The sequence below is a fragment of the Muntiacus reevesi genome, chromosome 13 (genome assembly GCF_963930625.1).
Source record: "Muntiacus reevesi chromosome 13, mMunRee1.1, whole genome shotgun sequence".
NCBI lineage: Eukaryota > Metazoa > Chordata > Mammalia > Artiodactyla > Cervidae > Muntiacus > Muntiacus reevesi.
Genome location: NC_089261.1, coordinates 7,310,880 through 7,320,195, shown reverse-complemented (window position 1 = coordinate 7,320,195; position 9,316 = coordinate 7,310,880).

Below are 9,316 nucleotides of genomic sequence, written 5' to 3'. Positions count from 1 at the left end.
AAAATGAAGCTTTCTCAGGCGTCTCATGGGGAAAGGAAGCAGTTGGTTTACTTGTGAATGCTTGGGGGTAATTTTCTAATGTCCCTTCCGCCATTACGGAGGCTTGGCTCCAATCTCTTATCATATGTAATTCCTAATGATTTCTCTGTTATGTCCTGTTTTATTAAAGCGTCATTGAACTATACCCTATTGATTTAGATTTCACAGACAATTGAAATTTAAATTGACTCCAAATTGAATGTCTCCATGTAATCTCTGTTCTGCAATAAAGATAGATAAAATGCTTCTATTTTTGATAACAAGTTATACTGGAGGCACATTTTAATTTTGGGAGAGCAGAAAAAAAAGTGACAGAGTCTTGACTTTCTTTGAAAAGTGGCTGATGGGTCAGCACCTGGGAAGTGGTGGTGGTTGTTGATTTTTCATTTTTTCCCCCCTCTGGGGCATGATGTTGGAGTTAAGGAATTTTGGACTGTCTGGGCCGGCTCACAGATGGCAACAGGAGGTGATCTCGGCTGACCTATGTGTGAATTAATAAGGTGAGCCACCCACAAGTCCATCCATTTGTCCAGTGTGAGGGGCAGGGGGCGCAGGAAGAGACGAGGACAACTCATCCCATGACGGTGTGTGTGACTCATGTCCTTTGGAGGGTTGGATGTGGAAAGGCATCCTGGGAAAAGGAGGACACACATCATTGCATCACGTTCAATCACTATCCCCACAACCAAGGATGGCTCACACCTGCCTGCCCTGGCATTTCCCCGTTACTGTCCCTCACTGATCAAAATGCCAGCCACGTGCCCCACCCGCATGTCTTCCAGCACATCCTCCACCCAGAACCTCATAGTCCATGTTCTGATGGTACTCCCACCCAGGCGTATGATCTAGACATGAGTTGGCCCAGACTCATTCAATCAGATCAGATCAGTCACTCGGTTGTGTCCAACTCTTTGTGACCCCATGGTCTGCAGCACGCCAGACCTCCCTGTCCATCAGCAACTCCCAGAGCTTGCTCAAACTCATGTCCATTGAGTCAGTGATGCCATCCAACCATCTCATCCTCTGTCATCCTCTTCTCCCGCCTTCAATCTTTCCCAGCATCAGAGTCTTTTCAGGGTCTTTTATTTGATCTGCCGCTGAGATTCCCTTGCGGCTTGGACTTCGAGTCCACCCTCAAGGCCTGAAGTTGCTCTTCCTTCTCTCTCTTCTCACATCCCCAGCATTTCCCGGGCCGTATCCTGCTTGCCCTTGAGTCTCCTGGGCTCCGGAGTGGGAAGCACCTGGCACCTAATGGCGGCTTAATAAACGCATCAATCCTTGTTAAGGCTTGATTGGCTGTTAGCCTCATTATCCTGTGAGCAGAGGGCTGGGGGAAGTTCTAGAATGCCAAAGAGGGGCGAGATCACGAGGTGGGTATGGTCAGCCCCCATGTATGAACACCCAGAAGGAAGGCCATCTGACCAGGAGTGTTCATCCCTGGTTGCATGTCAGACCCATGGGGAAGGTTTATAAATACTGATGCCCACACTCTGCCCAGAGGTACGGATGCTGAACCTCTAGGGGAGGGGTCCAGTCATTGACCACTGGTGGCTTAGAAGGCCACCCCGCCCCCAGGCCAGTTTAATGTGCTGCCAAGGAGGTCTGGAATATTATTTTTAGTCTCTCCAGTGAAGAAAAGCCCCAAATTTGGCCATCACAGCTTTGCCACATGGGGATGCTCGATGAATATTAATAGCAAGTTCCCCGAGATCTGGGACTTTCTGGTCCCATCACTTGGCCTTGTTGACAGTCTCTTGTCATCGTCGTCCTAGGTCACGCTGATAACACACAGCATCTCCCGTGACCCTCCCAGGCACCCGATGGTCGCCATATTCATGCAACCTATGTGCTTCCATGGATATCTTTCTTCGAATTGCAGTTTAACCCCAGTCTATTCTAAACTAATTTTGCAAGAGTGTGGGTTTGATATTCTACTGATATTTTTTTCCCGTAACACACGAAAACATAAACATAAAAGGATGAAAAATTAATAATAGGCTCATGTCTCTGCCACCTAAAATCACTTGGTCAACAGCTCATTGTGCTTATCCTACTGTATGGAAAAACACTATTTTATAGTTTCTGAAGCTGTTCCACAACTAAAAGGATGAGGGTGAGCACTTTTAAAAACTCACTGTCTCTCTCCATGAATAAGACATTGTTATTCTTTCATTACAGCCTTCTGACAGCCTTTGAGATATTAAAAATAGCACTGTTTCTAATTAATTAAAATAGAGCCCCCTGGGGGTCTAATTTTGTGTGACTTACTTTCTTTCTTTTTCTTGGTATTTGCTCCTGGTCACAAATCAGTTTCACTCCTAAAACTTCATTTAAGTAGAAACCAGATTTCTCATTAAGAATTTAAAAAATATTAATACCCTTAGACCCATTCATTGCATTCTGGGGCATATATAAGAAGGAAAAAATTCAATATAGCGATAATAGTTTATATACAAAAACGTTCAAGGCGCTGTTCTGTACAATTGTGAGAAACATTAATCCACCCAAATGTCCAATAACAGCAGGACTAATTCGATTAGCATATAATTAATACATAGTAGTGTATATACATATATAGTCAATTTAATGAAAGATGTGGTTTATCAGATCAGGACCCTAGAAGACTTTAAAGTTTATTGGATTCTTATTTTTATATCTCCACCACTTAGCACAGTGCTTGGCACAGATGAGACCCTCAAAAATACTTGTTAGAGACTGAGTGATTTATTTAAATGATAGTCACAAAATTTATAATAACACACACAAAAAAACTGTTTAGTAAGTGAAAAAGTCAGGGTGCAATAGTAAACACAAAGTATTGTCACATCTCTATTAAAATATGCTTTGGGGGCTTCCCTTGTGGTCCAGTGGCTAAGACTCTGTACTCCCAATACAGAGGGCCCGTGTTCAATCCCTGGTCAGGGAACTAGATCCCATGTGCCAGAACTAGAAGTTCCCATGCCACAGCTAAGACCCAATGTGGTCAAATGAATAAATAAAATAAACGTTAAAAATACACGCATTGGCTCTGTACATGCCAAAATAAAGGGTGGATCGCATGTATGCTCAGTTGCAGCCTACCGTTTGTGGCCAAGAATACTGAAGTGGGTTGCCATTTCCTCCTTTAGGGGATCCTCCAAACCCAGGGATCGGGCCCTTGTCCTCTGAGTCTTCCTCGTTGCAGACGGATTCTTTACCACCGAGCCACCAGGGAAGCCCTGAGGGTGAGTTAGAGAAATATATATCCAGGCTATAGGCTTTTCTGCAGCTACTAAAATGATGTTTGCAAATAACATTCACGATATGAGAAACTGTTTATGACAAAGACAGAAAAAGCCATATGCAGTATAATCCAATTTGTGTGTATGTATATAACACTAACTCTATATACTGTAATTAAATTATATCTATAATAATATATACATATTTAAATCAATATATTGTATTTATACATTTTGCATAAATTTAATATTAAATATTTATTTTATTATATAGGCGTATTTGTATTAATTTTTACATTTTATCTTATTTATACATGTGTGCACATGCATATCTGTGAATATATGTAAACACACACATATTCACAAGACTGGGAATAACCTCAAATATTAACGGTTGTTTTAGGTGGTAAGATTAGGGTAAGTTTTTTCTTATTTCCTCCATTTCATCTTTCCCAATTTTCCAAACATCTTCCTACAATGAGCAAGAATTACTCTTCTTGTCAAGACAAAAGAAGAACCTCGAGGGATGTTTTAGACACAAAGTGGGTGGAGGAGTGGAGGAGAGGCCAGCGCCCAGAGGGATGCTGGAGAAGGGAGGTCCGCAGTCACATCGAATCAGCTGGTGTGACTGATTCCGCCCAAGTTCAGGTCCGCAGGCTTCTCTGCCAGGAACCCTTGGCGGGGCTGGGTGGGGGGGTGAGCACTGCCTGCACCCTGAACTGTCTCCCTGGGGGCGCTTTCGTGGACTCGTAGCCCAGAGGCCTGGCTGAACTCTTCCGGAGGAATGCAGCCTTCCCCTAATTTGCCGGGTCTCTCCAGTTGCTAAGAATGATGGACAGTAATTAAAACTAAGCTAATAACCTCCTCACTCTTGACATTTCTATGGGGTTTTGTTCACCATTATCTACATATAGATTAAAAATTGTAATTGGACTGGCGATCGGGTTAGGAAAATCAACCACCTTCCAACTCGTCGTTTGCTGGAGACTGACACTTTGAAATTTTATTTAATCTGAGAAAATTGAGTTGAACTCTGGCACCTTAGAAGGAGGGGCGACGGGGGAGGTGGGGGGAGAAAAAAAACAGCATTTCTCTTTAAGGACTGATGCTAGCTAAGAAAATATTCAGGCTCCGGGCAGGAAGGAGTGAGTCAGAGGTCAGAAGGGTGGGGGGCGGGGAGCAGCCACAAGAATACAACAGAGAGGGTGTAGAGTGGGGGCCTCCTAGGAGGAAGCCCTTGCGAGGTGACCAGATGCCCCAGCGGGACCCAGGATGAAGGAGGTTTAGGGAGGCCGAGGCCACCTTCCTGTGTCATTTCACAGGGCTCGGGCGACCTAACCCCCCCGAATCCCCTGTGCCGGAGAAGAGTGATGCGCGATGTGTATGCTCAGTCGCTTCAGTCGCGGCTGACTCTTGGCGACCCCATGGACTGTAGCCCGCCAGGCTCCTCTATCCATGGCATTTTCCAGGCAAGAATACTGGAGTGGGTTGCCGTGCCCTCCTCCAGGGGATCTTCCCAGCCCAGGGATCGAGCCCATGACTCTTACGTCTCCTGCATTGGCAGGCCGGTTCCTTTCCACTGGCGCCACTCAGGAAGAGGAATGTTATTGGTTTGCCATTCTGTGACTCCAGGTCTCTGCGATGCTGTGGATATAGGGCTCCACCTGGTATCCTCCTGTTCTCCGCAAGACCGAGGTGCCATGCCTCCGTTTCCCCTGGGTCTAAGAGCCAGAGTTTCTCTTATTTCTGCATCTGGAATGTGAGGATTCTAAAAATCAGAGATTATATTAATAACCTCAACCTTAAAAGGGTGGGGGGGGGGGGCATGGTCAGATCTGCCCACCAGCCCCTCCCATGAAGTCATGAATTTGTCTAAATTGAAACCCTTAAACTGACATTAGTCTTAGCTTGTGTCCCCTAGGGGATGGACCAGGTGAAGATTTCTTTGTGATACACCTTGTAGTTGTGTCCATGCTGATACTTAAGAGATTTCAGTGGGGTCTCACGGCTCCATGTGGGTCAAGTCTCCTCTCCTTAGGATGACTTCAAAGCCATTCTGGGTTGGCCTTGGGCCTCATTCTCTCCAAAATCAGCCTCCTGAATCCTCACAAACATCCCCTCCGGCCCCAACAATATGCATGCTCTCTATCTCTTTCTGACAACTAGCGCCCCCAGGTCTTTGCATTACTCGTCCCTCTGCCTGCAATGATCTCCTTCCCACCCCAGTACCATCCCCCTGAACACTGCCTTCTTCACTCCCCTGATTTCTACCCATCTGTCACTTATCTTGGGCTGCACCTTCTCCAGGAAGTGCTTGCCATCTTTCTGAATCGTGACCTCTGCTCCCTGGGCAGGGGCATCTCCGGGCCCCATACTCACTTTGTGCCAGTTCTGTGTGCGACTCTCTGCCATCGCCTCCCATCAAACCAGGATCTCCTTGAAGGCAAGAAGACTTTCTTGTTTAACTGTTACATGGTGTAGTATTGCCAGAATGAAACGAAGAATGAATCTGTGTGTAAAGGCTGGGAACTTGTGATTCCTTTCCTCTTGGAATGATAAATATTTCTTTATACATTTCAGAAGTATGTGTTGGCTGTCTGTTGTGTGCCTTATGCTGTGCTCAGTCATGGGATGTTCTCCGGAGCAAGACAAATAAGTCTCTATCGTCTATGGCACTTATGGGGAAAACAGATTAGAAAGATGGATTGGGGTTAAGGAATTAGGGGAGGAACATTCTAGGCAGAGGAAACCCATGCGAAAGATCTTGAGGGAGGAAGGGAGGGGAGAGACACACGGTGAGACAGAAGCCCAGTGGGGCTGGGGCATAGCGAGAGATGAGGAGGGGTCCAAAATGAGCCCCCAAAATGTGGGCAACGACTCGGATCATGAGGTCCTTGAAGGGTTTTCAGCTTGGAGCTACAAGATCAATTTTACACTGTGAAAAGATGGTTTGTTAAATGAATTAACTCCATGTGCAAGATATAGACAACCTTGTCCCTTTATTCTGAGAATAATTATTCTCATCCTTCATGCTTGTTGCTTTAATCTTCCCAGCACACATTTACCTCCTAGAGAGGACTGATGAATTGTATCTGCCTAGAAAGCTTTCCCAGTGCCCTTCTCCTGGAAACAGATTCTGCCCACCCTGGCGGCAGAAGTGGTCCCATGACCCAGGTCTGACCAATCACAGCATCTGATCCCTTTGGTGACAGTGATTGGTGCAGGAGGCAAGCACGTGACCTAAGTAGGGCCAATCAGAGTCCTTCCATGGGATTGGTGTATGGACCTGGTTGGAGGAAGTTTCTCCCCCGCACTTAATTTTGTCCAGCAGGTCCCAGCCACGTGGAGAAAGTAGAAAGTGTGTGTGGAGAGTGAAGCCTCCATCACAAGATGAAGAAAAAGGGAGAAATGAGAGTTTTTCCTTCCAACATGCCCCAGTGTCTGTTGAGAACCAATGAATCTCCCCTTTCTCCACTAAGCTAGCTTACATTAGGTGTTTATCACTTACATTCAAATGAGTCCCAACTCATTCATGGCACACACATGATCGCCTTACCTATCTGGGATGTAGTCAATGGAACTATCTTATCCTAATTTTATAGTGGAGGGGAACTCTGGGACTCACAGGGTTACCTATGTTTATGCATCAGAGTGGCAGTGCTGGAATCTACTTATCCTTCTATCAACAAGGTGATGCTGTCAAACTATTATTCAAAGAATGGTGATTCGGAGAATTTTCTGGATCAGCCCCAATTTCAGATACACTGTCCCAGTATCCTCACAGATCATCTGAATGACCCACTAATTTTAAGTGACAAACCACCTTTCCTGAAATGCTTTTCCATGTCCAGCAATAATTTTAAAAATTTGCTATACTCATAGCTCTTGATTTTTAACTTGGAAGGCACTAGAATGACTCAGTGGTGTGCTGGTACATGTTTAACATTTAACATGTGTGGTTCTGACATGAATCTTGGTGAATATTTTTGTTTACATTAATAAGACAAAATAAAGCAACAAAGGCATATGGTTTGGACTTCACTTGTTTGTCAGTGACGTGGACAACTTCTTTCTAAATTTAATCGTGGTTTTCAAATACTAGAAGGATACTTCCTTGATTGTCTGTGCTTTGACAATAGAATGACTATGAACACAGCATATCTTTAAGTTTAATCTGCTTTATTAACATTTTTCACATCACTTTTTAGAGAATCAACAAAACAATAGTAAATTAAACCCTGGCTTGTAGCATTTACTAGTGTCTGTAAATATTTTCATTGGGGCTGATTTCAAGCTACCAACCTGATGTCACTGAAAGTGAAGTTGAAGAGATGCACAGATGTTATTATGCATATGTCCAGCAGATAGATGTAATGGGTGTAAATAACTTCAAAAGCATAGATAATTAAAAAAGTGGTCAAATAATTAGGAAGTGATGAGTTTTAAGTCATTTTTAATGTCATTTATTTAATTGTAAGCTTATATAATTTAATTATTTTGGGAGTTGATCCAAACACATTTTATTAAAAAAATTTATTTAAAATTTCCATAAGAGACTATGAATGAACAAAAAAGTCATATTTCAGTCTTTCAAGATCTTTTAAAATTATTTTGTTTAAGGAAATGAAAGTGAACTTAAAAAATACAGTTTGGGACATATATTTCCATATAATTTAATCATGAATCATGGCCACAGTATACAACGGGCTCACAAAATTCCTGAAAATTTAGCCATTAGCTCTCCTGGGCTGGTATGAGCTGGTCCAGCACCCTGCCACAGATCTCTGTGACCGTGATAGAGTGATCCTCTCTGATGACTGGATGTTGAATGGCAGAAACTACCTGCCATTGTTCAAGTGGGCTTGCTTCTTCTTTTACTAGGAATAGGCTTATCATGGAAGTTCCTTCTAAAAGCATCCTTCCGGTTCAGATCAAGCAATGCCCTCCCCTTTCCTCTCACAGCCTGCTCTTTTTCCCTTCATGGTCCTTAACAAGGTTTAAGGACCTTAACCAGGTGACAACCACAATAGAGAAATATCAGGGACTTCCCTGGCAGTCCAATGGTTAAGACTCCTTGCTTCCACTGCAGGGGCCACGGGTTCAATCCCTGGTCAGGGAAGTAGGATCCCACCTGCTTGTGGCATGGCCAAAACCCCCCTGCATATATCAGTAAATATAAAAACATCTCCAGTCTTCCCACATCATTTTCATGGGAGAGAGTGTTTGTTTCTGTATTTGGACAGAAAGGAAATTACACAGTAATAGTCATGATTGTGATGATGATGGTGGTGACTACGGCAGGTACAAGAAATTGTGCTCTTAAGGTGACAGGCTCGATTCAGAGGATTTCTCATGCTTGATTACTTTACAGTTCACTCGTGAGGAGGTTGTTATTACCTCCATCTTGTGAGTGTGGAAACAGAGGCTCAGAGAGGTTAAGTAACTTCCCCAAGGTCTGCTGCTGCTGGTGCTACTGTTTAATTGCTCAGCCGTGTCCGTCTCTCTGTGACCCCACTAACTGTAGCCCACCAGGCTCCTCTGTCCATAGGGTTACCTTGCAAGAATACTGGAGTGAGTTGCTATTCCCTTCTCCAGGGGAGCTTCCTAATCCAGGGATCAGACCCACGTCTCCTGCCCCGGCAGGCGAATTCTTTACCACTGAGCCACCAGGGAAGCCCACACAGCTTCATTCCAAGACTGGTCGACTCTGAAGCACCTCCTCTCAAAGCCTGTATCTTATCTGGGAGGGAAGACCTGGATGGGAGGCAGGTGCGGGACCCCCTTTAGCTGGCAACCCTTTGCTCATTTCCTTCCCAGCGTCCGTTACCTTCCAGCCACGGAGGCACAAAACCCCGCTCCCTTGGCCATGTTAAGTGCATTCACAAAGCTTGGCCAACCCGGCAGAGACTGACCTGTCAACCAGCAGAGAGAAAAAAAAAAGCAATTTCTTCCATTTCTTGGCTCAATCCTATGCAGTCAATACTGTTAACAGTAAATCAAATATCAGGGCTGCACTGACCCAGGAAAAGGCCAAGGAGAAAAAAATTTCAGAGAAG